The sequence below is a fragment of the Pseudophryne corroboree genome, chromosome 2, assembly GCF_028390025.1.
Source record: "Pseudophryne corroboree isolate aPseCor3 chromosome 2, aPseCor3.hap2, whole genome shotgun sequence".
NCBI classification, from domain to species: Eukaryota; Metazoa; Chordata; class Amphibia; order Anura; family Myobatrachidae; genus Pseudophryne; species Pseudophryne corroboree.
The window spans coordinates 758021295-758048695 of NC_086445.1; the positions used below are offsets into that span (position 1 = coordinate 758021295).

The 27401-nt window shown below is 49.6% G+C and overlaps 1 long non-coding RNA gene across 1 annotated transcript in view; it reads right to left on the reverse strand.

Annotated features, from left to right (window-relative positions):
* Nucleotides 1–27401, reverse strand: part of LOC135051189 (uncharacterized) — a 78190-nt gene that overhangs the window by 31464 nt on the left and 19325 nt on the right. The window lies entirely within an intron of this gene.

Below are 27401 nucleotides of genomic sequence, written 5' to 3' on the forward strand. Positions count from 1 at the left end.
CAGGCCATGTCACTGGCAATTCTGACGAGTCCTCTCCTGCCTGGGATTCCTCCGATGCATCCTTGCGTGTAACGCCTACTGCTGCTGGCGCTGCTGTTGTTGCCGCTGGGAGTCGATGGTCATCCCAGAGGGGAAGTCGTAAGCCCACTTGTACTACTTCCAGTAAGCAATTGACTGTTCAACAGTCCTTTGCGAGGAAGATGAAATATCACAGCAGTCATCCTACTGCAAAGTGGATAACTGAGGCCTTGACAACTATGTTGGTGTTAGACGTGCGTCCGGTATCCGCCGTTAGTTCACAGGGAACTAGACAATTTATTGAGGCAGTGTGCCCCCGTTACCAAATACCATCTAGGTTCCACTTCTCTAGGCAGGCGATACCGAGAATGTACACGGACGTCAGAAAAAGACTCACCAGTGTCCTAAAAAATGCAGTTGTACCCAATGTCCACTTAACCACGGACATGTGGACAAGTGGAGCAGGGCAGGGTCAGGACTATATGACTGTGACAGCCCACTGGGTAGATGTATGGACTCCCGCCGCAAGAACAGCAGCGGCGGCACCAGTAGCAGCATCTCGCAAACGCCAACTCTTTCCTAGGCAGGCTACGCTTTGTATCACCGGTTTCCAGAATACGCACACAGCTGAAAACCTCTTACGGCAACTGAGGAAGATCATCGCGGAATGGCTTACCCCAATTGGACTCTCCTGTGGATTTGTGGCATCGGACAATGCCAGCAATATTGTGTGTGCATTAAATATGGGCAAATTCCAGCACGTCCCATGTTTTGCACATACCTTGAATTTGGTGGTGCAGAATTTTTTAAAAAACGACAGGGGCGTGCAAGAGATGCTGTCGGTGGCCAGAAGAATTGCGGGACACTTTCGGCGTACAGGCACCACGTACAGAAGACTGGAGCACCACCAAAAACTACTGAACCTGCCCTGCCATCATCTGAAGCAAGAAGTGGTAACGAGGTGGAATTCAACCCTCTATATGCTTCAGAGGTTGGAGGAGCAGCAAAAGGCCATTCAAGCCTATACAATTGAGCACGATATAGTAGGTGGAATGCACCTGTCTCAAGCGCAGTGGAGAATGATTTCAACGTTGTGCAAGGTTCTGATGCCCTTTGAACTTGCCACACGTGAAGTCAGTTCAGACACTGCCAGCCTGAGTCAGGTCATTCCCCTCATCAGGCTTTTGCAGAAGAAGCTGGAGACATTGAAGGAGGAGCTAACACGGAGCGATTCCGCTAGGCATGTGGGACTTGTGGATGGAGCCCTTAATTCGCTTAACAAGGATTCACGGGTGGTCAATCTGTTGAAATCAGAGCACTACATTTTGGCCACCGTGCTCGATCCTAGATTTAAAGCCTACCTTGGATCTCTCTTTCCGGCAGACACAAGTCTGCTGGGGTTGAAAGACCTGCTGGTGACAAAATTGTCAAGTCAAGCGGAACGCGACCTGTCAACATCTCCTCCTTCACATTCTCCCGCAACTGGGGGTGCGAGGAAAAGGCTCAGAATTCCGAGCCCACCCGCTGGCGGTGATGCAGGGCAGTCTGGAGCGACTGCTGATGCTGACATCTGGTCCGGACTGAAGGACCTGACAACGATTACGGACATGTCGTCTACTGTCACTGCATATGATTCTCTCAACATTGATAGAATGGTGGAGGATTATATGAGTGACCGCATCCAAGTAGGCACGTCACACAGTCCGTACTTATACTGGCAGGAAAAAGAGGCAATTTGGAGGCCCTTGCACAAACTGGCTTTATTCTACCTAAGTTGCCCTCCCACAAGTGTGTACTCCGAAAGAGTGTTTAGTGGCGCCGCTCACCTTGTCAGCAATCGGCGTACGAGGTTACATCCAGAAAATGTGGAGAAGATGATGTTCATTAAAATGAATTATAATCAATTCCTCCGCGGAGACATTGACCAGCAGCAATTGCCTCCACAAAGTACACAGGGAGCTGAGATGGTGGATTCCAGTGGGGACGAATTGATAATCTGTGAGGAGGGGGATGTACACGGTGATATATCGGAGGGTGATGATGAGGTGGACATCTTGCCTCTGTAGAGCCAGTTTGTGCAAGGAGAGATTAATTGCTTCTTTTTTGGGGGGGGTCCAAACCAACCCGTCATATCAGTCACAGTCGTGTGGCAGACCCTGTCACTGAAATGATGGGTTGGTTAAAGTGTGCATGTCCTGTTTTGTTTATACAACATAAGGGTGGGTGGGAGGGCCCAAGGACAATTCCATCTTGCACCTCTTTTTTCTTTTCTTTTTCTTTGCATCATGTGCTGATTGGGGAGGGTTTTTTGGAAGGGACATCCTGCGTGACACTGCAGTGCCACTCCTAAATGGGCCCGGTGTTTGTGTCGGCCACTAGGGTCGCTAATCTTACTCACACAGTCAGCTACCTCATTGCGCCTCTTTTTTTCTTTGCGTCATGTGCTGTTTGGGGAGGGTTTTTTGGAAGGGACATCCTGCGTGACACTGCAGTGCCACTCCTAGATGGGCCCGGTGTTTGTGTCGGCCACTAGGGTCGCTAATCTTACTCACACAGCTACCTCATTGCGCCTCTTTTTTTCTTTGCGTCATGTGCTGTTTGGGGAGGGTTTTTTGGAAGGGACATCCTGCGTGACACTGCAGTGCCACTCCTAGATGGGCCCGGTGTTTGTGTCGGCCACTAGGGTCGCTAATCTTACTCACACAGCTACCTCATTGCGCCTCTTTTTTTCTTAGCGTCATGTGCTGTTTGGGGAGGGTTTTTTGGAAGGGCCATCCTGCGTGACACTGCAGTGCCACTCCTAGATGGGCCCGGTGTTTGTGTCGGCCACTAGGGTCGCTAATCTTACTCACACAGCTACCTCATTGCGCCTCTTTTTTTCTTTGCGTCATGTGCTGTTTGGGGAGGGTTTTTTGGAAGGGACATCCTGCGTGACACTGCAGTGCCACTCCTAGATGGGCCCGGTGTTTGTGTCGGCCACTAGGGTCGCTTATCTTACTCACACAGCGACCTCGGTGCAAATTTTAGGACTAAAAATAATATTGTGAGGTGTGAGGTATTCAGAATAGACTGAAAATGAGTGTAAATTATGGTTTTTGAGGTTAATAATACTTTGGGATCAAAATGACCCCCAAATTCTATGATTTAAGCTGTTTTTTAGTGTTTTTTGAAAAAAACACCCGAATCCAAAACACACCCGAATCCGACAAAAAAAATTCGGTGAGGTTTTGCCAAAACGCGTTCGAACCCAAAACACGGCCGCGGAACCGAACCCAAAACCAAAACACAAAACCCGAAAAATTTCAGGCGCTCATCTCTAATATACACCCCAGCCCTGACCCAGTCACCTCTATGTTCTGGTAGCAGCAGGTGTTCAGATAGCAGTCGTGGGGCAGGGTCTCTCTGCTGTCTGGATCCATTCCAGTTCTTCTGACTCTGTGTTGGAGCCGGAGTGTGCTGGAAGGGGGCGGGGCTACCCGCCAACGGATGTGTGAGACTGCAAGTGAAGAGCAACCAGTCCAGAAGCAGCTACAGCTATCAGGTGATGGCCTGCTGGGGCCCGGGACTGCACAGAGGAATCCTGAAGTTGGCCCTGCTGTGAAACCTTGGGGAATGTCTGACAGTGGCAAGTACAGACACCTGCCCCTCCTGTCCTTGAGAAGCAACTTCCTGTATGATGGAACATGCTCTCCCCCTTCCTCTCTTTGCCGGCAGCTATATGGCACTAGGTCCCGCCCCCGTCCCTCCCGGACTCAAGCATGCACAGTCCGAATTTACGAGGGGCATGACAGAATGCGGGGAATGGATTTATGTTTGCGGGGCAGCAGAAGACTCCACAGAATGCGGGAGTGTAGGCAACTATGTATGAACTGCTGCACACACACTGGGTGTTTACCTTACTGTATATTTTCGCTTTGCAAGTGTGCGAATGCCTGTGCAGCTGAGCTCTGCAAAAACATTTTTGTGCTATTTCAGAGTAGGTCTGAACTTACTCAGCCCTTGCGATCACTTCAGTCTTTTTGGTGCCGGAATTGATGTCACACATCTGTCCTCCAAACGCCCAGACATGCCTGCATTTTCCCTACCACTCCCAGAAAACGTTCAGTTGACACCCATAAACGCGCTCTTTCTGCCAATCTTCTTGCGATCGGCTGTGCGTATGGATTCTTCGTTAAATCCATAGCTCAGCAATGATCCGCATTGTACCCGAATGATGTGCGTGCGCATTGCGGTGCTTACGAATGCGCAGTAGAGACCTGATTGCAGCGCAGCGAAAATCGGCAGCATGCGATCAATACGGAATGACCCCCTACTTCCTCTATTTGTTGTTTGCAGGCAGGACTGGATGGCACCAGCCTGCCTGCTTCGTGGACTTAGGAGGGGGACAGCCCAACCTCTCTCAGGGTTAATGGTCCCGTTCCCCACTGACAGGACACTAGCTCCTGTGGGAACTATTCGCAAGCCCCACCACGGCGAGCGTACATTCCCGCAGCACACCACCAACCCTAACAGAGCCGGAAGAGTGGTGAGTACTAAGCTGGCGTCCCGGTTAGCAGGTCGCCGGCCATTATGACAGCATGAGGGTATGGAGACGCACGGCTTCTAAACAGGGTGGACTGCATCTCCCGCTGTGTAATGATGCAGATGCTGAACAGCAGACACAGTACCCAGACTTGCAACAAAGCCATAAAAGGAGTCTGTCTCCATTTTATGCACTTAGACACATACAGCCAGTATAAAAAAGAGTGGGAAGACCATGCGCCATTGAAGGGGCGGGGCTTCACTATGAGCGGATCCAGCAGCTCACCAGCACCATTTTCCCTCTGCAGCTGACACTGACACTAAAGGACAGGGATGCGCAGCTCCTCTGGAGAGACTGCAGATTACCTCAGCAGTACCAGGGGGTCATAGAAGGGGGGAGCGATTATTAGTGTACTAAGTCCCTAATCTAGGTACTTGGGGGGTCATTCCAACCTGACTGCTCGCTGCAGCTTGTCGCAGTGCAGCGATCAGGTCTGCGCAAGACAGCCATCGTTGCCTAGCTATCGCCTCTGAGGCAGAGGCAGTCACTGGGCGGGAGGGGGCTGGATGGTGGCATCAAGCCGCCATTTAGGGGGAGTGGTCCCATTGGGGGGCGGGCCGTGGCGGCTGCGTGATGTACGCAGCCTCTGAGGGCCCGGGAGCTACTCTTGAAGTGCAAAGGCATCGCTGCTGTGTGATGCTTTTGCACTTCTGTGGGGACGGCGGCACTGACATGCGGGGTGGACTAGCCCTGTGCTGGGCATCCCCCCGCATGTCAGTGTGAATGATCGTAGCTGTGTGTGTGTGTGTGTGTGTGTGTGTGTGTGTGTGTGTGTGTGTATGTGTGTGTGCTGTCACTATACAGTATATTAGGCAAAGGGTGTGTTTCATGTAAGGTACAGTGTTCCTCAGGGGTTCACTAGTGTGTACTTAATGTAGTGTCCCTTCCCAGGCTAGTGGGGCAGAACCAGCATGGCTGGACTACATTAGGGGAATGATTTCCACAATCTAAACTAAGCTATCTCGGGCCGAGAAAGAGATGCAATCTATGACTGAGTTTATTAAAAGAGACTCAGTACCCAACCAGCGTCTCAGTCCCCTGCCATTTGTATGCAAAAACACACTTTGGCCCATATCCTCCAGTCTGACTCGGATGATGAGGGGTCAGACATGGAGGAGGGGGAGGTGGACTCAGAGGGAATAGAGACTCTAATAGAAGCTATTAGAGAAGTTCTAAATATACCTGATAAGGTGACAGAGGAGAGTGAGGTATCTTATTTTAATATAAAAAAGAAATCCTCAGCCACTTTTCCTATGTCAAAGAAACTTAATACCCTGTTTGAAGAACCGCGGGTTAGTCCAGATAGGAAATTTCAAATCCTTAAACGGTTGTTATCATCTTTTCCTTTTCCTCCTGAGGATAGGAAAAAATGGGAAAATCCAGGCTTTCACGAAAAATTGTATTGCCTGTCCCAGGTGCAGCCTCCCTAAAAGACGCGGCTGATTGTAAAATTGAGACTACGCTCAAATCCAAGTATACAGCTGCCGGGGTGGCCCAGAGACCCACTATAGCATGTGGATGGATTACTAGAGCTACTGCCAAATGGTCAGGAGGAGGTTATCTTGTTCCTACAGCATATACAAGACTCTGCAAATGTTATGGTGGAAGCCATAAAAGAAATAGGCTTGCTTAATGCACACACTATGGCTATGGCAGTGTCTGCATGCAGTGGTCTATGGCTATGCCAGTGGACTACGGATGCAGACTCCAGGAAAGGCGTAGAAGGCCTCCCTTTCACAGGCGAGGACTTATTTGGAGATGAACAAGACAAATGGATCGCCAAATCTACTGCAGGTAAGTCAACATACCGTCCTTCTGCAGCTCCCCCAGATAGGAAGGCCTACTCAGGTCCCAATTTACAGTCATTTCGGACTGCCAAGTTTAGGCACAATCCCAGCGCTTCTTCTACAGCTGCCAGAGGTGCCAGAGGTAAACCACGCAAAACAGCAACTGCCGGTTGACAGGAACAGGGCTCAAGCTCTGCTTCCTCAAAACCTTCAGCATGATGGTGGACATCGATGCCTGGAAGACTGGCAGACGTGAGCCTGGCTAAAATTCTTCAGTCACATCTGGAAAAGTTTGTGCCAGGATCCCTCATAGATCTTATTTCCCAGGTCTACAGACTGGAGTTCCAGGAGCTCCCACCTCACCGATTCTTCAAATCAGGCTTACCAGTTTCACAAGAGGCAAGTATAATTTTACAGGACGCAATTCAAAAACTGGTACATACTCAGGTGATTGTTCCAGTTCCACCTCATCTGCAAAACAAGGGGTACTATACCAACTTGTTTGTAGTACCGAAACCGGACGATTCGGTTAGACCGATTCTGAATCTCAAGTCATTGAACCCGTACTTACGAGTGTTCAAATTCAAGCTGGAGTCTTTGAGAGTTGTGATCTCAGGTCTGGAGGAGGGGGAATTCCTAGTTTCTCTGGCTATCTAGGATGCGTACCTTCACATTCCGATCTGTCCGCCTCATCAGGCTTATCTACGGTTTGCACTGAAGGACTGTCACTACCAGTTTCAGGCCCTGCCATTTGGTCTTTCCACAGCACCAAGAATGTTCACCAAAGTGATGGCGGAGATTTAGTACCTGGATGATCTTCTAATAAAGGCACCATCCAGGGAGCGGTTGTTGGACAGCATTGGCCTTTCAACCAGACTACTCCTGGATCACAGGTGTATTCTGAACCTACCAAAATCTCACCTAGAACCAACTTCCTTTACTGGGAATGATACTGGACACAGAGTGTCAAAAGTGTTCCTTCCCTTGGAAAAGGCAATGGTAATCCAGTCGATGGTTCGGGCTGTCATGAAGCCAACCCAGATCTCGATACATCTGTGCGTTCACCTTCTGGGGGAAATGGTGGCCTCTTACGAGAGGGCAATTCAGTATGGAATGTTTCATGCAAGGCCCTCCCAGCTGTATCTGTTGGACAAATGGTCCAGATCGCATCTTCACATGCACCAGAGGATCCGTCTGTCACCAAAAGCCAGGATCTCCCTACTGTGGTGGCTACAGACTTCTCACCTAGTCGAGGGGTGGAGGTTCGGGATTCAGAATTGGATTCTGCTAACCACAGATGCAAGCCTCAGAGGTTGGGCCGCAGTCACCCAGGGAGTGCAGTTTCAGTCGTCAGTCGTCCTTCCAATAAACATCCTGGAACTCAGGGCTATATACAACGCTCTTCTGCAGACCTCATCTCTTCTTCAGAATCAGGCCATTCAGGTCCAGTCAGACAATGTGATGTACATAAACCGACTGTCATATCACCGCCGCGGCCGCCGGGCTTGTCCCTCCGAGGCTGCTGGCTGCCCGGGCGGCCGTCCCCGCTGGCGGCCTCTGCCTTCCGTCGCTCCGTCCGGCGCCCGTAGTGAGGACGTCGCGGGTGCGCCCGACGCTCACTGGGGACGGGTGACGTCATCAGCGCCTCTCCAATCGGGTGCTGGCGGGAAGTACAAATTCAGACGCCGGGCAGAGCTCCGGCGCCTGAGTATCATCGCTACTACTGCTGTACCTGTGATCTCCAGACCTCCGTGCCTCAGCATTTCCGAGCCTCAGCATTTCCGTGCCTCAGCATTTCCGTGCCTCAGTATCTCTGTGCCTCCAGCACCGCCGTGCCTCAGCACCTCTGTGCCCCAGCACCTCCGTGCCTCAGCACCTCCGTGCCTCAGTATCTCCGTGCCTCAGCACCTCCGTGCCTCAGCACCTCCGTGCCCCAGCACCTCCATGCATCAGCACCTCCGTGCCTCAGTATCTCTGTGCCTCAGCACCTCCGTGCCTCAGCATCTCCGTGCCTCAGCACTTCCGTGCCCCAGCACCTCCGTGCCTCAGCACATCCATGCCTCAGCATCTCCGTGCCCCAGCACCTCCGTGCCTCAGCACTTCTGTGCCTCCAAGCACCTCAGCGTCTCTAAGTGCCTCAGCACCTTCAAACACCTCAGTACCTCTTGCATTTCAAGCCTCTAGCACCTCAGGGCCTCTAGCACCACAACATCGCTCACAGCGAGCTTCTGGTACTCTCCACCAATTCATCAGCACGTTTACAAGTCTTGTCTTTCAGGGGACCTTCAAGCGCCCACCCGAACCTTCTGCCTACCGTCCGAATCCTGCATGAGGAAGACCTACATCCGGCCTTCTCTTATGCGACCCAGTAGCGGTTCCTCTTCCCGGTCACCGGAAGAAACCCCGAGTCCACAACACTTCCAAACCAGGTCAGTGATAGAATACTCAGGCCACATGGACCCGAGGGATCGGAACACAGAGTCAAGCGCCATCCAAAGTTTGGCTTCCTGAGTTCAGACTCAAGAGACGACACAGGGCCAGGTGATGCAATATCTCCAGGAATTGTCCGGCCGATTGGATCAAATTCAAGCATCCCTAGCTTTCGTAATACCGGTTCCAGTTCCCGTAACTGCTCCAGTTGCTGTTTCCAGTAATGCTCAACCTCCGGCTGGTACCAGGTCTCGTCTTCAGCTTCCTACTCCTTTCCCGCTATAATGGAAACCCAAAGAATTGCCGTGGTTTTCTAAATCAGTGTGAGGTGCACTTCGAGCTTCTCTCTCACAATTTCCCTACGGATCGCTCTAAAGTAGCGTATATCATTTCCCTGCTTGAAGGGTCAGCGTTGGATTGGGTGTCTCCGTTATGGGAACGATCTGATCCCGTGGTTTCCAACTACACCAACTTCATCACGTCCTTTCGAAGAATCTTCGACGAGCCCGGCAGGATGACTACTGCTTCTTCCGACTTGCTCCGTGTTCGTCAGGGCTCCCGCCCCGTGGGTCAGTACGTGGTTCATTTCCAGACCATTGCCTCTGAACTTCGCTGGAATCATGACGCTCTGAGGGCTGCCTTCTGGAACGGTCTCTCCGACCGGCTGAAAGATGAGTTGGTTACTAGGGATCTGCCTGATCCATTAGAAGAGTTGATCTCCCTTTGCGTCAAGGTGGATCTTCGGATGCAGAAGCGTGGAAGAGAACGTAGCCGTTCAGATCGTCCCAGGTTCCGGCATTCTACTCCTAGACTGGCGGCTGTGCCAAGCTCGGACGAACCCATGCAAGTTAACCGATCCCGATTGTCTCCGGAGGAACGACAGTGTCGTCGAGAGTGTAAACTTTGCCTTTACTGTGGAGCCGCAGATCATTTCCTCAAGTTTTGTAAATCCCGTCCGGGAAACGGGCAGGCCTAGCTTGTTCCGGAGGAGTCAAGTTGGGGGTCACGACTAAATCTTCTCCTATTTTGGATTGTTTGCTTCCTGTGTTTTTAATCACAAATTCAGTTTCCAAGTCTTGCGAGGCCCTGTTGGATTCCGGAGCTGCGGGGAATTTAGTTTCTTCCTCCTGTGTCCAAAGCATGGATTTAAAGGTACGGCCTATCGAGCGGCCTATTTCGTTGACGGCTATCAACGGTACTAGAATTTTCAAAGGTATCATAATGTGGCGCACGGAGCCAGTAAAGCTGCAGGTTGGGGCTCTACATCAAGAATATATGGAACTCTTGGTGATTCCGGAAATGCATCACGATCTGGTCCTTGGAATGCCTTGGCTCAAAATTCATAATCCCCACATTGACTGGAAGTCTTCTCAAATTCTGTCTTGGATTCCTTTTTGTCATGCTAACTGTCTCACTCCCGTTTGTCTGCTTCGTGTCTCTTCTAAGTCGGATGAAGAGCATATTCCGAAGGCGTATCAAGGGTTCAAGGATGTGTTTTCGGAACAGGTGGCTTACCAATTGCCACCACATAGGCCTTGGGACTGCCCTATTGACCTTATCCCAGGGAAGATGCCACCCCGTGGCTGCACATATCCTCTGTCACTTCCCGAGACTCAAGCTATGTCGGACTATATTAAGTCCAATCTGCTCAAGGGATTCATTCGACCATCTTCCTCCCCTGCTGGAGCGGGCTTCTTTTTCGTGAAGAAGAAGGTCGGGGGGTTGAGACCGTGTATCGACTACCGCGGTTTAAACGATATCACCATCAAGAATAAATACCCCTTGCCACTAATCCCAGAATTATTTGATAGGGTTCGTGGCGCCCGCGTTTTCTCCAAACTCGACTTGAGGAGACCTTATAATCTTATACGCATCCGAGAAGGGGATGAATGGAAGACCGCCTTCAATACCCGGGATGGGCATTACGAATACCTGGTGTTGCCGTTTGGCCTTAGTAATGCTCCTGCTGTCTTCCAGGGATTCATCAACGAAATCTTCCGAGACATGTTATATCAAAGTGTTGTGGTATATTTAGACGACATACTGATTTTTTCCAAAGATCTTGTTGAACACAGAACTCAAGTTAAAGAAGTGCTCCACCATTTACGAGAGAATCATCTCTATGCTAAGTTATACAAATGTACCTTTGAAGTAACATCAATTCCGTTCCTCGGTTATATCATCTCCGGGACGGAGCTTCGCATGGATCCGGAGAAGCTCTCTGCCATTTGTGACTGGACTCAGCCTCTCTCTTTAAAAGCAATACAAAGATTCCTGTGCTTTGCGAATTACTACAGGAAATTCGTTAGGGGTTTCTCCACCATTGTTGCGCCCATTACTGCTTTGACGAGAAAGGGCTCTAATCCGAGTTTGTGGTCTTCCGAAGCCATTGAGGCTTTTTCTCACTTGAAGTCAGCTTTCATGTCCGCTCCAGTTCTCCAACAACCAAATTTCGATGAACCTTTCTTCCTAGAAGTTGACGCATCTTCGGTGGGAGTTGGGGCCGTTCTCTCTCAGTACTCCTCAGATAAGAAATTATATCCGTGTGGCTTCCATTCTCGTAAATTCTCTCCGGCCGAATGAAATTACACTATTGGAGACCATGAACTTTTGGCAATTAAATCTGCCTTGGAAGAGTGGAGATACCTCTTAGAAGGGGCCAAACATGTGATTACCATTTACACGGATCACAAAAATTTGTTGTATATCAAATCCGCACAATGCTTGAATCCTCGCCAAGCGAGATGGGCACTTTTCTTTACTCGATTTTCTTTTGTTATCAAGTACCGGGCCGGGACTCTCAATATTACAGCGGATGCGCTGTCCCGTTCACAAATTTCCACAGACGAGGATGATTCCTTCGAGCGGAGTTTAATTCTTAATCCAATTTCTGTCTCTGCTGCTTCAACTACTCCAGCTCCTTCTCCTGGAAGAATGTCCGTACCAGCTAGATTCCGGTCGAGAATACTACAATGGGCCCATATCTCCAAGTTTTCCGCTCATCCCGGCGCCCAGAAGATGTACAAGTTTCTGCAGAGATCTTACTGGTGGGACACCATGAGGAAGGATGTACAGGATTACGTTAATTCTTGTCCACAGTGTACACAACATAAATCTCCTCGTCTGCCTCCAGCTGGGTTGCTTCGTCCTCTGCCCATTCCTATGAAACCCTGGACTCACATTTCCATAGACTTCATCACTGACTTGCCCTGTTTCAAAGGTTGCAACACCGTCTGGGTGATCATCGACCGTTTCTCAAAGATGGCGCACTTCGTTCCATTGACTGGTCTGCCGACAGCTCCTAAACTAGCTCTACTATTCATCCGCGAACATTTCCGGTTACATGGGTTACCTCAGGAAATAGTCTCTGATCGAGGGGTACAGTTCACCGCAAGGTTTTGGAAAGCTCTCTGCTCGGCCTTACAGATTAAACTTAAATTTTCATACGTTTATCATCCCCGAACGAATGGACAAACGGAACAAGTCAATCAAGATCTAGAGACTTTCCTTCGCCTTTATTTCTCCCCTTCACAGGACAACTGGGTGGAGTTGTTACCCTGGGCGGAGTTTGTCCATAACCATTCATTTAATTCTTCCACTGGTGAGTCTCCGTTCTTCGTCAACTATGGGTTCCATCCACGAGTTCCGGAGTTACCAAGCCTTCCGACAGAAGAGGTTCCAGCTGTAACATCCACTCTACTACACTTCAGACAAATTTGGTGTAGGATTCATGCTAGTCTTAAAAAGGTTTCTGTCCGATACAAGTTCTTCGCTGATAAGAAACGACGAGCCGCTCCTCAATACAAGGTTGGTGATAGGGTATGGCTGTCCACACGTAATCTCCGGTTGAAGGTACCCTCTATGAAGTTCGCTCCAAGATTCATCGGTCCTTACCCAGTGCTACAAGTCCTGAATCCTGTTGTCTGTAAGTTGGGTTTACCTTCTCACCTACGTATTCCAAATGCCTTCCATGTTTCTCTTCTTCGTCCTCTCGTCCTTAATCGTTTTCATTCAAAGTCCTCTAGCCCCACCTCAGTGGAAGCTGAAACAGGAACAGACTTCGAGATCAAAACAATTCTAGACTCTCGTTACCTTCACAAGAATCTGCAATATCTGGTGGAATGGAAAGGGTACGGTCCTGAGGAGAGAAGTTGGATAAAGGCTTCTGAGGTTTCGGCTCCTCGACTAATCCGGATTTTCCATTCTAGACATCCCACGAAACCAGGAAAGTGTCCGGGGGCCACTCCTAGAGGAGGGGGTACTGTCATATCACCGCCACGGCCGCCGGGCTTGTCCCTCCGAGGCTGCTGGCTGCCCGGGCGGCCATCCCCGCTGGCGGCCTCTGCCTTCTATCGCTCCGTCCGGCGCCCGTAGTGAGGACGTCGCGGGTGCGCCCGACGCTCACTGGGGACGGGTGACGTCATCAGCGCCTCTCCAATCGGGTGCTGGCGGGAAGTACAAATTCAGACGCCGGGCAGAGCTCCGGCGCCTGAGTATCATCGCTACTACTGCTGTACCTGTGATCTCCAGACCTCCGTGCCTCAGCATTTCCGAGCCTCAGCATTTCCGTGCCTCAGCATTTCCGTGCTTCAGTATCTCCGTGCCTCCAGCACCACCGTGCCTCAGCACCTCCGTGCCCCGGCACCTCCGTGCCTCAGCACCTCTGTGCCTCAGTATCTCCGTGCCTCAGCACCTCCGTGCCTCAGCACCTCCGTGCCCCAGCACCTCCATGCCTCAGCACCTCCGTGCCTCAGTATCTCCATGCCTCAGCACCTCCGTGCCTCAGCACCTCCGTGCCTCAGTATCTCCGTGCCTCAGCACCTCCGTGCCTCAGCATCTCCGTGCCTCAGCACCTCCGTGCCTCAGCACTTCTGTGCCTCCAAGCACCTCAGCGTCTCTAAGCGCCTCAGTGCCTTCAAACACCTCAGTACCTCTTGCATTTCAGTGCCCCTAGCATCTCAGTGCCTCTAGCACCACAACATCGCTCACAGCGAGCTTCTGGTACTCTCCACCAATTCATCAGCACCTTTACAAGTCTTGTCTTTCAGGGGACCTTCAAGCGCCCACCCGTACCTTCTGCCTACCGTCCGAATCCTGCATGAGGAAGACCTACATCCGGCCTTCTCTTCTGCGACCCAGTAGCGGTTCCTCTTCCCGGTCACTGGAAGAAACCCCGAGTCCACAACACTTCCAAACCAGGTCAGTGATACCGACAAGGTGGAATAAAAAGCAGAGCCGCAATGTCAGAGGTGTCAAGATTTCTCCTCTGGGCGGAAAAACACGCTGGGAAGAAGACTTTCTCAGCAGACACGAACTGCACCCAGGGGAGTGGGGCCTTCACCCGGAGGTGTTCTGGTGGTTGACACATCAGAGGGAATATCCACAAATCGACATGATGGCCTCTCAACTCAAAAAGAAGCTCAAGCGGTATTGTTCCAGGTCGATGGACCCACAAGCAGTGGCGGTAGATGCTCTGACAACTCCGTAGGTCTACCAGCTGGTGTACGTGTTTCCTCCACTTCCACTTCCTCATTGCTCTGGACTGGCCACGAAGGGCCTGGTATGCGGATCTTCTTGAGATGCTGCTAGAAGATCCGTGGCCTCATCCTCTTCGCAAGGCTCTTCTGCAACAGGGCCCGTTCGTCTATCAAGACTTACCGCGGCTACATTTAATGGCATGGAAGTTGAATGGCTGATTCTATCCAGGAGAGGGATTCCTGACAAGGTCATCCTGACTATGATCCAAGCCAGAAAGAGGGTAACGTCTTAACATTACCACCGTATTTGGAAGAAATATGTCTCTTGGTGTGAGAGCAGACAATATTCTGTGGTGGATTTTCATCTGGGACGTTTCCTACTTTTCTGCAGTCGGGAGTGGATGTGGGCCTACGTCTAGGTTCCATAAAAGTACAGATTTCGGCCTTGTCTATTTTCTTTCAAAAACAATTGGCTACTCTCCCTGAGGTCCAGATGTTCTGAAAGGTGTTCTGCACATCCAACCTCCCTTTGTGCCTCCCACGGCACCTTGGGATCTCAATTTGGTGCTGCAGTTCCTACAATCAGAATGGTTAGAACCGTTACAGGAAGTTGACGTACCTTACATGGAATATCGTCACACTGTTGGCCTTGGCTTCGGCAAGACGTGTGTCGGAGCTAGGGGCGTTGTCTCACAAGAGTCCCTACCTAATTTCCATGAGGACAGTGCTGAACTCAGAACTCGTCAGCAATTTCTTCCTAAGGTGGTGTCTGTGTTTCACATCAACCAACCTATTGTGGTTCCAGTTGTTACGGACACCTCTGCTACTTCAAAGTCTTTGGATGTTGTGAGGGCTTTGAAGGTATATGTAAAGAGAACAGCTCGTCACAGGAAATCGGACTCGCTGTACGTTCTCTATGATCCCAATAAAATTAGGTGTCCTGCTTCAAAGCAGTCAATTGCACGCTGGATCAGGCTCACTATCCAGAATGCTTATTCCATGGCAGGCTTGTGGGTTCCAAAATCTGTTCAGGCCCACTCTACTAGGTCAGTGGGTACTTCTTGGGTGGCTGCCCAGGGTGTCTCGGCTTTACAACTCTGCGAAGCAGCTACTTGGTCAGGTTTGAACATGTTTTACAAGTTTGATACTTTGACCTCTGAGGACCTTCAGTTTGGTCAATCAGTTCTGCAGAAACCTCAGAACTCTCCCACCCAGTTTGGGAGCTTTGGTACTTCCCCATGGTACTAAATGGATTCCCAGTATCCCCTAAGCCGTAAGAGAAAATAGTATTTTAATTACCTACTGGTAAATAATTTTCTCGTTGTCCACAGGGGATACTGCCCACCCGGTGCTTCGTTCTTCCTGCACTGTTACTTAGTTAAATATTCTGGTTTACTCAACTGTTGCTGTTCCTGTTTCAAGTTTGGTTAGCATGGCTTTCCTCTTGTTTTGTGTGTGCTGGTTCGTAATCTCACCACTTTTCTTATCTATCCTTCTCTCAAAGTATGTCCGTCTCCTCGGGCACAGTTTCCTAGACTGTGCCTGGTAGGAGGGGCATGGAGGGAGGAACCAGTGCACACTATCAATTTCTTAAAGTGCCCATGGCACCTAGCGGACCCGTCTATACCTCATGGTACTAAATGGATTCCTAGTATCCCCTACGGACTACGAGAAAAGGAATTACCAGTAGGTAATTAAAATCCTATTATTTTTGCTTGTGAAAATAAGCTAAATTGTAGAGCTAGATAGATGTTAGATTTAGTGATAGTTTGTTTAAAAAACATTTCACAGATAATAACATTTTCCCTTCAAGAATTTGCAATTAAGAAGCTTTCCTGAGTAATAAAGTTTACTTACTGTTGTCTCATATACTATACATGTATGCATATATATATATATAAACGTGGTGATGTGGGCGGCACTCCAAACAGACTTCGCAGCGTAAGTAAACAATACTTTATTAGGCCAACATGTTTCGGGGACCAAACCCCGTCCTCAGGGCCAGACAAGGCTCAATACACTGACACATATACTTATATAAGCTATACAAGACAAACATTAGTGCAGATCGTACTCACCTGCTCCACGGCGCTGCCGCCCGCCAGTCAGTCCGGCCACGCTTGCACGTCGCCGAGCGATGACGTCACAGAGCGCCGCTTTGCAGGAGAGTAACCCAGGTTACTCTCCTGCAAAGCGGCGCTCTGTGACGTCATCGCTCGGCGACGTGCAAGCGTGGCCGGACTGACTGGCGGGCGGCAGCGCCGTGGAGCAGGTGAGTACGATCTGCACTAATGTTTGTCTTGTATAGCTTATGTCAGGAATCGACTTACCAGGCTGGCATCCGTCCGCCGCTGCGGACTCCGTCCTGGCTCCCTGCGGTCACCTGTCACCTATGCCCCTGCCATGGGACATCATCTGGATCCTGGGGGTACTCCTGAGCCAGTAGGCGTGTGCGCGCCGCGTCCCCGCTAGGCCGCGGCGTGGGCGCCGCCATGACAGTCTCCAAACAAGCTAGTATGCTGCGGCCAATCCGGTGCGTGGCCGCACCCACTTTCCTTTCCTCCATCCAATCCCTGCACACCATGGGGTATATAGGAGGCTACAGTTTCACCTCACAGGATCCTGGACTTTGTGTCATTCTGACTACCTACATGAAAGGATCGGTTCCTGTCTTCTCCTGAGTTCCTGGTTCTCTGCTAGAACTTATACTCCTGGTCATTCTGCATTTCTTCCGTGGAACTTCAAGGCCCAGCAATACCTGCAACCTGCATAAGGCTTCACACTCATCACCACCTTGTGTGCTTCAGCCTGCAGTTGAAGACTGACTCCAGGTGTGTTCATTCCTCCACCTGTGACACAGCTTGCTGCTGCCAGTGCCTCATCACCTGCACTGTGAGTCGGACTCCTGCTTATGCTAAGGTTTGCCATTTCCATTACTGCCTAAAGTTCCTGTTTTAAAACCCTGCACTGGTTTCCTAGCCAGAACCATTTCATTAACATTCATTCTGTTGTTTATATATTACCGGATATTATTTCTCAAGTTCATCTGCCATTCACTGCCATAGACTTTTCAGTTATCATACTGAGCAATTGACTTTTCATCTGTTATTATTATTTCTGCTTCAATACTGTTTTAATCATCTGCTTAATAAAATACCTTTGCGCTTATGCGCAGAAGCGTTATTCAACCTCCTCGTTTCTTTCCTCCTACCTCCACTGACCCACTAGCGCCCCCTCCGGGGACACAGACCAAACACAATCTGACAGTAAGTCCAGGATCGATGGACTCGGATGGTGGACGGAGTGTGGGGTCAGAGGCCTTGCAAAATCTGGTCTCCCGTCTGGATGGTCAAGAGGTTGCGCAGCAGCAGATGCTTCACTTTCTACAAGGGATGTCCTCCCGACTGGATACACTGCAGCAATCTCTGCCCAGTGTGCTCTCACCTACTGTACCTGTTACTTCAGCACCTGCCAGTGCTGTAAATTCTTCTGTGTTGGCTGCATCAGCTCCAATGTCACGTCTGCACCTGCCCGTGCCGAGCAAATATGATGGCAGTCCTAAATTATGTCGCGGGTTTCTCAATCAGTGTGAAATACAATTTGAGTTATTGCCACATAACTTTCCTACGCCAAGGTCCAAGGTTGCCTACATCATTTCCTTGCTCTCTGGATCTGCTCTGAGTTGGGTGTCTCCTCTGTGGGAACGTGCTGACCCTCTGATCAATAACTACTCTGACTTCGTGTCAACCTTTAGACGGATCTTTGACGAGCCTGGTCGTGCAACATCAGCTTCGGCAGACCTGATCCAAATTCGTCAAGGTAACCGAAGCATGGGACAATATGTCATCCAGTTCCAGACGTTGGCTGCAGAGGTCCAATGGAACAACCAAGCTCTGGTAGCAACTTTCTGGCACGGACTTTCGGATCGGATCAAAGACGAACTGGCAACCCGTGACATTCCCGTTCAACTGTCTGACTTGATCTCCCTGTGTATAAAGCTGGACTCTCGCATCCGCGAACGCAATATTGAACGCGCTCGGAGTGAGCCTCGCAGAGTAAGGTCCATACCTCCTGTACAGTTCCAGCCTCCTTCTTCTTCTGACGAGCCTATGCAGGTAAATAGGTCCCGCCTAACCCCTGAGGAACGGGCAAGAAGAATACGAGAGAGGCTCTGCCTATACTGTGCTGCTGCGGGTCATCAAATTAACTCCTGCACGATGCGTTCGGGAAACGCCAGATCCTGACTTGTAAGGGAGGAGTCAAGTTAGGATCATTCAGTCAAGCTCCTTCTCCACAAGATCTCATTATTCCAGTGACGCTAGAAACTTCCGTTGGGCTCCAGTCTGCGTCAGCATTAGTGGACTGCGGTGCTGCAGGAAATTTTATCACCCAAGCTGCGGTAAACAAATTTTGCCTGTCTACCTGTGAACTTTCTTGTCCTGTATACATCACTGCTGTGGATGGTAGTAGAATCTCCAAAGGGAACATTTCACATCAAACTACCCCAGTGGTTCTGGGAGTTGGATTTCTCCATTCAGAAATTATTAAGTTCCTGGTCATTCCTCAAGCCACCCAGGAGATTGTCTTGGGCATGCCTTGGCTCCAGCTACATAACCCACAGTTCGACTGGACAACGTTGCAGCTTACCTCATGGGGTTCCCACTGTCATCATTCCTGCCTAGCCCAAGTGTTTCCTATTAAGTCTACCGAAGTGAAGTCACAGCTAAGTCTCCCAGCAGTTTATCAAGACTTCGCAGACGTCTTCTGCGAAAAGGCTGCTGATATCCTGCCGCCCCATAGGGAATGGGATTGTCCCATTGATCTCCTTCCTGGCAAGAAGCCACCCAGGGGGCGCACCTATCCTTTGTCTGTTCCTGAAACAGAGGCGATGAGTAACTACATTAAAGAGAATCTTCAGAAAGGATTCATCCGCCCGTCATCATCACCCGCTGGTGCAGGTTTCTTCTTTGTCAAAAAGAAGGATGGAGGACTGCGTCCATGCATTGACTATCGGGGTCTCAACGACATTACCGTCAAGAATAGTTATCCTTTACCACTCATTACCGAACTGTTTGATAGAGTTAAGGGGGCTCGCATCTTCACCAAGTTAGATCTCCGCGGTGCCTATAATCTCATCAGAATCCGGAGTGGTGACGAGTGGAAGACAGCCTTCAACACTCGAGACGGCCATTATGAATACCTGGTAATGCCATTTGGGTTGAGTAATGCTCCAGCGGTATTCCAACACTTCGTGAACGAAATTTTTCGTGATGTCCTGTATAAGTACCTCGTTGTTTACTTAGATGATATTCTTATCTTTTCTCAAGACCTTCCATCCCATCGCCTACAAGTCTGTGAAGTTCTCCGACGTCTTCGTGAGAACCGTCTCTACGGGAAATTATCCAAATGCACCTTCGAAGTTCCCTCTATACCCTTCCTGGGGTATATAATTTCTGGATCGGATCTTCAGATGGACCCGGCAAAATTGGAAGCCATTGCCAATTGGTCCATTCCAAACTCCCTCAAGTCTATCCAGCGGTTCCTGGGTTTTGCCAACTATTATAGAAAATTTATTCGAGGATTCTCCACTCTCATCGCTCCTATTACCAACCTGACTCGGAAAGGGGCAGATCATTCCAACTGGTCAGAAGAAGCCTTGGCAGCCTTCCGGAAGATCAAGCTAGCCTTTATGTCTGCTCCAGTGCTGTCTCAGCCAGATGTCAACAGGCCGTTCGAGTTGGAGGTAGATGCCTCTAATGTTGGGGTTGGAGCTGTTCTCTCCCAGAAGGGATCTGATGGGAAAGTCCACCCTTGTGGATTCTACTCCCGCAAGTTTCTTCCTGCAGAAGCTAACTACTCCGTGGGAGATCAAGAGTTATTGGCAATCAAACTGGCTCTCGAGGAATGGAGATATCTCCTAGAAGGGGCCAAACATCCGTTTAACATCTTCACGGATCATAAGAACCTGCTATACCTAAAAGCAGCTCAGTGCCTTAACCCTCGCCAGTCCAGGTGGGCTATGTTTTTCTCACGTTTTAATTTCAGGCTTCATTTCCGCCCAGGTTCACAGAATGTGAAAGCCGACGCATTATCCCGGTCCATGGAATCAGACGAGGGAACATCTGACTCTGTGCCACATTCCATCCTGAGTCCCGTGGTTTTCGCTACCTCTCAAGTCTCTCCAGCTCCACCTCCGGGTAAGACTTTTGTTTCCCCAGAACTCCGTCCCAAGTTGCTAGCTTGGGCCCACCAATCCAAGTTCACTGGTCATCCTGGTGTCCTGAAGACATTCAAGTTCCTTTCTGCCTCATATTGGTGGCCAAAGATGAAAGTGGACATCCAGGATTTCGTGGCATCCTGTCCTAAATGTGTGCAGCACAAGACTCCTCGTCAATCTCCAGCAGGTCAGTTACAACCCTTATCAGTCCCTAGTCGTCCTTGGTCTCACTTATCAATGGACTTTATCACTGATCTTCCACCTTCTCAGGGACATAACACTATTTGGGTTGTAGTGGACAGATTTTCCAAAATGGCTCATTTCGTTCCTCTCCAGGGTCTCCCTTCTGCCCCGAAACTTGCTCAGATCTTCCTACAGGAGATCTTCCGTTTACACGGTTTACCCTCCGAAATAATATCTGATCGGGGGGTACAGTTTGTAGCGAGGTTTTGGAGGGCCCTCTGTTCTGCCATGCAGATAAAATTGAAATTCTCGTCTTCATACCATCCTCAGACGAATGGGCAGACAGAGAGAGTCAATCAGGAACTTGAGACTTTCCTACGGCTATATGTGACATCCTCCCAGGATGATTGGTTTAATCTGCTCCCATGGGCCGAGTTTGCCCATAACTTTCGCTACCATACTGCTACAGATACAACACCATTCTTTGCAGTCTATGGGCAACATCCCCGAGTACCTGAATTCCAAGAACTCCCTCACATGGATGTTCCTGCTGCCACTACTACTCTGACCCAGTTTTCCTCCATTTGGAAAAGAATTCATGTTTCCCTCAAAAAAGCCTCCAGTCGATACAAGATCTATGCTGACCGTAAGAGACGTGCGGTTCCCCATTTGAAACCGGGGGACAGGGTTTGGTTATCAACCCGCAACCTTCGTCTCAGGGTTCCATCCATGAAGTTCGCACCACGCTTCATTGGTCCTTACCCTATTGAGAGTGTCATCAACCCAGTGGCTTACAAGTTGAAATTACCACCTTCACTTCGTATTCCTAATGCCTTTCACATTTCTCTCCTCAGACCTCTAGTCCTAAACCGCTTTCAGAATACTCTTCCAGCAGGTCCCAAGGTTCGAACTCAGCGGGGCGTGGAATTTGAGATCAGCAAGATTCTGGACTCTCGTTGCCGGTATGGACGTCTCCAGTACCTGGTCGATTGGTTCGGTTATGGCCCAGAGGAGAGAAGCTGGGTGAATTCATCTGATGTCCATGCTCCTAGGTTGGTCCGTGTCTTCCACAGCACTCATCCCTCCAAACCACGTGGGTGTTCGGTGTCCACCCCTAAAGGAGGGGGTACTGTCAGGAATCGACTTACCAGGCTGGCATCCGTCCGCCGCTGCGGACTCCGTCCTGGCTCCCTGCGGTCACCTGTCACCTATGCCCCTGCCATGGGACATCATCTGGATCCTGGGGGTACTCCTGAGCCAGTAGGCGTGTGCGCGCCGCGTCCCCGCTAGGCCGCGGCGTGGGCGCCGCCATGACAGTCTCCAAACAAGCTAGTATGCTGCGGCCAATCCGGTGCGTGGCCGCACCCACTTTCCTTTCCTCCATCCAATCCCTGCACACCATGGGGTATATAGGAGGCTACAGTTTCACCTCACAGGATCCTGGACTTTGTGTCATTCTGACTACCTACATGAAAGGATCGGTTCCTGTCTTCTCCTGAGTTCCTGGTTCTCTGCTAGAACTTATACTCCTGGTCATTCTGCATTTCTTCCGTGGAACTTCAAGGCCCAGCAATACCTGCAACCTGCATAAGGCTTCACACTCATCACCACCTTGTGTGCTTCAGCCTGCAGTTGAAGACTGACTCCAGGTGTGTTCATTCCTCCACCTGTGACACAGCTTGCTGCTGCCAGTGCCTCATCACCTGCACTGTGAGTCGGACTCCTGCTTATGCTAAGGTTTGCCATTTCCATTACTGCCTAAAGTTCCTGTTTTAAAACCCTGCACTGGTTTCCTAGCCAGAACCATTTCATTAACATTCATTCTGTTGTTTATATATTACCGGATATTATTTCTCAAGTTCATCTGCCATTCACTGCCATAGACTTTTCAGTTATCATACTGAGCAATTGACTTTTCATCTGTTATTATTATTTCTGCTTCAATACTGTTTTAATCATCTGCTTAATAAAATACCTTTGCGCTTATGCGCAGAAGCGTTATTCAACCTCCTCGTTTCTTTCCTCCTACCTCCACTGACCCACTAGCGCCCCCTCCGGGGACACAGACCAAACACAATCTGACAGCTTATATAAGTATATGTGTCAGTGTATTGAGCCTTGTCTGGCCCTGAGGACGGGGTTTGGTCCCCGAAACATGTTGGCCTAATAAAGTATTGTTTACTTACGCTGCAAAGTCTGTTTGGAGTGCCGCCCACATCACCACGTTTGTCTATTCGGGACTCTGTGTCCCTGACTGGGAGGGCACCACAGCAGTTGTCTACATTTGGAGTGGAGTGCCGGGCTGTTCCTGTTTGTTCTATATATATATATATATATATATATATATATTAGAGATGAGCGGGTTCAGTTCTCAGAGAACCAAACCCTACCGAACTTCACATCTCGAGCCCGGATCCGAGTCAGGCTCGGATTTTCCCGCCTGTCACGGAAACCTGAACGCGGCAAAACGTCATCAATCCACTGTCGGATTCTCGTGGGATTTGGATTCCATATAAGGAGCCTTGCATCGTGGCCATTTTCACTCCAGTCTCAGAGAGTGTATTGAGAGGACGTGTCCTCAGTGTTCAGTGTCTGTGTGGGGGAGGGAAAGTGCGGCGGCGAGTCTTGTGCTGTGTTGTGCTGCTCAGTCCAGTCCAGTGTAGTCAGTGTATTGTGCTGCATCAGTCCAGCAAGTCAGTGTTGGTGTCCTCTGCTGCCATATATCCAGTGTAGCTGTATAAAGTGGTGCTGTGTTGTGCTGCCCAGTCCGGTGTAGTCAGTGTATTGTGCTGCATCAGTCCAGCCAGTCACAGTGTTGGTGTCCTCTGTTGCCATATATCCAGTGTAGCTGTATAAAGTGGTGTTGTGTTGTGCTGCATCAGACCAGTGGTAGTGTCCTGTCTAATCAGTCATTCCAGTGACGAGGCAATCACAGTGGTATACACTGCTGCCATATGTCCACTGATGCTGTATAATAATAATAATAATAACAACAACAACAAGTCCCTTACAGTGTTGCTGTGTTTGTGCGGCATCAGACCAGTGGTAGTGTCCTGTCCATCAGTCATTCCAGTGGCAATATACGCTGCTGCTATATGTCCACTGCTGCCATATAATAATAATAACAACAACAACCACAAGTCCCTTACAGTGTTGTTGTGTTGTGCTGCATCAGCCCAGTGGTAGTGTCCTGTCCATCAGTCATTCCTGTGCCGTATATTGTCTTATATAACTCCTAAAAAATAATAGAGAACAAAAATTTTGAGGATAAAATAGGAAAAGCTCAAGAAGAACCACTTCCTCCTAGTGCTGAAGCTGCTGCCACTAGCCATGACATAGACAATGAAATGCCATCAACGTTGTCTGTCAAGGCCGATGCCCAATGTGATAGTAGAGAGCATGTAAAATCCAAAAAGCCAAAGTTCAGTAAAAAGTACCAAAAAAAGAAATTTAAATGGTCTGAGGAGAAACGTAAACTTGCCAATATGCCATTTACGATACGGAGTGGCAAGGAAAGGGTGAGTTCTTGCTGGTGGTTCAGCTTCACATGACGATGGAAGACCTCATCCTCCCGCTAGAAAAATTAAAAGAGTTAGCCTGGAAAGAGCACAGAAAAGAACTGTGAGTTCTGAGATGGTATCACAAATCCCAAGGAGAGTCCAAGTGAGTTGGAGGTTGCGATGCCTGACCTTCCCAACACTGGACGGGAAGAGGTGGCTCCTTCCACCATTTGCATGCCCCCTGCAAGTGCTGGAAGGAGCACTTACAGTCCAGTTCCTGATATTGAAATTGAAGATGTCACTGTTGGAAGTACACCAGGATGAGGATATGGGTGCTGCTGGCGCTGAGGAGGAAGTTGATGATGAGGATTCTGATGGTGATGTGGTTTGTTTAAGTCAGGCACCGGGGGAGACATCTGTTGTCCGTGGGATGAAGAAGCCCATTGTGATGCCTGGGCAAACTAACAAAAAAGCCACCTCTTTGGTGTGGAATTATTTCTCCACAAATCTGGACAACAGGTGTCAAGACATCTGTTGCCTCTGTCAATCTGTAATAAGTAGGGGTAAGGATGTTAACCATCTAGGAACATCCTTCCTTATACGTCACCTGCTGTGCATTCCTCAGAAGTCAGTGTCAAGTTGTGAAACTTTGGGTAAGAGCGTAAGCAGTCCACTGACACCTAAATCCTTTCTTCCTCCTGTACCCAAGCTCCTACAATCCACACCACCAACTCCCTCAACATCAACTTCCTCCTCAGTCAGGAACGTCAGTAGTCCTGCAGGCCATGTCACTGTCAAGACTGAGGAGTGCTCTCCTAACCGGGATTCAGCTGTAGGATCCTTGAGTGGTATGCCTGCAGTTGCTGCCACTGCTGATGTTACTGCTGGGAGTCGATCATCATCCCAGAGGGGAAGTCAGAAGACCACTTGTACTACTTCCAGTAAACAATTGACTGTCCAACAGTCCTTTGTAAGGAAGATGAAATATGACAGCAGTCATCCTGTTGCATAGCAAATAACTGAGGCCTTGACAGCTATGTTGGTGTTAGACGTGCGTCCGGTATCCACCATTAGTTCAGTGGGACTTAGAGAACTGTCTGAGGTACTTTGTCCCCGGTATCAAATCCCATCAAGGTTCCACTTCTCTAGGCATGCGATACCGAGAATGTACACAGACGTCAGAAAAAGAGTCACTAGTGTCCTACAAAATGCAGTTGTATCCAGTGTCCACTTAACCACGGACATGTTGACAAGTGGAACAGGGCAGACTAAGGACTATATGACTGTATCAGCCCACTGGGTAGATGTATGGCCTCCTGCAGCAACAACAGCAGTTGCACCAGTAGCAGCATCTCGCAAATGCCAACTCATTACTAGGCAGTCTACGGTATGTATCACCGCTTTCCTTTAGAGGCACACAGCTGACAACCTCTTACGGAAACTGAGGAACATCATCGCAGAATGTCTTACCCCAATTGGACTTTTCTGGGGATTTGTGATATCGGACAACGCCACCAATATTGTGCATGCATTACATCTGGGCAAATTCCAGCATGTCCCATGTTTTGCACATACAATTCATTTGGTGGTGCAGAATTTTTTGAAAAATGACAGGGGTGTGCAGCAGATGCTGTCAGTGGCCCGAAAAATTGCGGCCCACTTGCGGCATTCTGCCACTGCGTGCCGAAGACTGGAGCGCCAGCAAGCAAGCCTAAACCTGCCCCGCCATCAACTGAAGCAAGAGGTGGTAACGAGGTGGAATTCAACACTTCAATGCTTCAGAGGATGGAGGAGCAGCAAAAGGCCATTCAAGCCTATAAATCCACCTACGATATAGGCAAAGGAGGGGTAATGCACCTGACTCAAGAGCAGTGTAGAATGATTTCTGACCTGTGCAAGGTTCTGCAACCCTTCGAACTAGCCACACGTGAAGTCAGTTCAGACACTGACAGCTTGAGTCAGGTCATTCCCCTCATCAGGCTTTTGCAGAAGCAGCTGGAGAAATTGAAGGAGAAGCAAAGACGGAGCGATTCTGCAAAGTATGTGGGACTTGTGGATGGAGCCATTCATTTGCTTTGCCAGGATTCATGGCCGGACCGTTGGGGTGGTGGGCCGCGGCAGCTGCGTTACGTCACACGCAGCCACTGAGGGCCGGAGAGCGACGAGTAGCTCCCTACCAGCATGCTAAAGCTGCGCTGGTTGGGAGCTACTCTTTAAGTGCAAAGGCATCGCTGCTGTGCGATGCCTTTGCACTTCTGTGGGGGGGGGCGGCACTGACATGCAGGGCGGACTAGCTAACATCAACTCGGAATGACGCCCTTAGTCTGCAAACCAGCTAAGCTTGGAATTAGCGTTAAGGGCACACTGTGCTGGTTCCATACTCCCTTCGTGTCTCCCTGGAAGGGCTCTTTGTGGGTTAATTGTCCATTTAACCTTTTCCTCTGTGTGTGTGTGTGTGTGTGTGTGTGTGTGTGTGTGTGTGCTGTTACTATACAGTATGTTAGGCAAAGGGTGTGTTTCGTGTAAGGCAGAGTGTTCCTCGGGGGTTCACTAGTGTGTACTTAATGTAGTGTCCCTTACCAGGCTAGTGGGGCAGAACCAGCATGGCTGGACTACATTAGGTGAATGATTTCCACAATCTAAACTAAGCTATCTCGGACCGAGAAAGAGACGCAATCTATGACTGAGTTTATTAAAAGAGACTCAGTACCCAACCAGCGTCTCAGTCCCCTGCCATTTGTATGCAAAAACACACTTTGGCCCATATCCTCCAGTCTGACTCGGATGATGAGGGGTCAGACATGGAGGAGGGGGAGTTGGACTCAGAGGGAATAGAGGCTCTGATAGAAGCTAATAGAGAAGTTCTAAATATACCTGATAAGGTGACAGAGGAGAGTGAGGAATCTTATTTTAATATAAAAAAGAAATCCTCAGCCACTTTTTCTGTGTCAAAGGAACATAATACCCTGATTGAAGAACCGCGGGTTAGTCCAGATAGGAAATTTCAAATCCCTAAACGGTTGTTATCATCCTTTCCTTTTCCTCCTGAGTGCCAGTGCCACTCCTTGATGCGTCAGGTGTTTGTGCCGCACACTTGTGTCGTTTAGCTTGGCCATCCAGCTACCTAATTGCACTTCTTTTTCTTCTTTGCATAATGTGCTGTGATTTTAGCTGTTTTTAGGTTTTTTGAAAAATCATCCAGATCCA